Consider the following 1019-nt stretch of genomic DNA (forward strand, 5'->3'; position numbering starts at 1 on the left):
TGCGAATTTTTCGGAATGGAGACCGTCGGTTGGCTGAAAAGTCCGCCATGACAGTTTTCGCAACTTTTCTTCCACCTCGCACGCACTGCTCGGATCGACAGAACCCCTTCTCTTAGGGAGGTATATGGTATGCGGACGACGGACCAATCAGCGGCCAGCTCGTCAGGATAGAGAGAAAGTAGACAGAGGCTTTCTCGGGGTTGCGGCGTGCATGGAGGTATAAGGAATGTGAAGGGAAAAGCGGCCTAGTATCTCTACGTTTAGCTGCTCCGTCCTCAGTCTTGGGGTTACGAGTTTTCTCTCTCTGTACACACATATGGGCGCACATTGTGTGTGAGTGTGTGTGTGTTTGTGTGTGTGGTGTGTGTGTGTGTGTGTGTGTGTGTGTGTGTGTGTGTGTGTGTGTGTGTTTGTGTGTGTGGTGTGTATTTGTGTGTCTGTTTGCGTGTGTGTTTATACATGCTTGTTTGATTATATTTATGTTTTTGTGCGTCCTTTCCATTGAGGTTGACAAAAAGGTAGGGGCGGGGGTGTGCTTCGTGTTTATGGACAGTTACACGTATTTCTTCGCAATCATGTGAGATCTCCTCCTGACTGCCTTCTTGAAAGATACGGCACCCTCTACAGCTATTCTTAACCATCTTGTTACAATGATTTATATGACTGTCCCAGTGGTTTTATGCACCCCACATAATTTAGCAAAATTTGATCATTTTTTGCATAATTTCTGATTATTTTCCTTCATCCTTCTTTGTTAAAATTAACAGAATCGCATAATTTCACATTTTTGGGCTCAGTTTGCATTATTTCAGAATTTTTCTTGCATAAAACGACGGGGACAGATATGACCTTAGAGCGTGCATCAGAATAACACTGCGTTACAATCAGATAACTGAGTTTGTATTTAGCTTAACATAATATTATTGTTTATGTTACAGTTTATTTATATTCTGCATGTGACTGTACGCCTGCTGGTGTGTGCATGTGTGTATGTGTGTGTGTGTGTGTGTGTGTGTGTG

The 1019-nt window shown here is 43.1% G+C and overlaps 1 protein-coding gene across 1 annotated transcript in view; it reads left to right on the top strand.

Moving 5' to 3' along the window:
* The window catches only part of LOC106012502 (amine oxidase [flavin-containing] A), a 16235-nt gene that overhangs the window by 10560 nt on the left and 4656 nt on the right, over window positions 1-1019 (top strand). The window lies entirely within an intron of this gene.

The sequence above is a fragment of the Aplysia californica genome, unplaced genomic scaffold (genome assembly GCF_000002075.1).
Source record: "Aplysia californica isolate F4 #8 unplaced genomic scaffold, AplCal3.0 scaffold00390, whole genome shotgun sequence".
In the NCBI taxonomy this organism is placed as follows: domain Eukaryota; kingdom Metazoa; phylum Mollusca; class Gastropoda; order Aplysiida; family Aplysiidae; genus Aplysia; species Aplysia californica.